Below are 236 nucleotides of genomic sequence, written 5' to 3'. Positions count from 1 at the left end.
AGGGCCGGGGGGGGGGGTGTGTGTGTGTGTGAGGCGTCCCCTCAGCCCCGTCCTCTCAGCCGGGTTTCCCGCCCAGGCCTTCCCTTCCTCAGGGCTTGGAGGGGCGAGGAAGGCGACCTCGGTCAAAGCCACACTGGCCTTCCTCCTCCTCTTCCTCCTTCTCCTCCTGCTGCCTCTCGCCCCTGTCAGGCTCTCAGGGCCTTGCTCTCCCCCGGCCTTCCCCCCCCCCCCCCCCC

This window comes from Calidris pugnax, unplaced genomic scaffold, assembly GCF_001431845.1.
Source record: "Calidris pugnax isolate Ruff unplaced genomic scaffold, ASM143184v1 scaffold42, whole genome shotgun sequence".
Classification (NCBI taxonomy): Eukaryota; Metazoa; Chordata; class Aves; order Charadriiformes; family Scolopacidae; genus Calidris; species Calidris pugnax.
The sequence above is the reverse complement of the archived record's forward strand: the minus strand, read 5'-3'. Positions refer to the sequence as shown.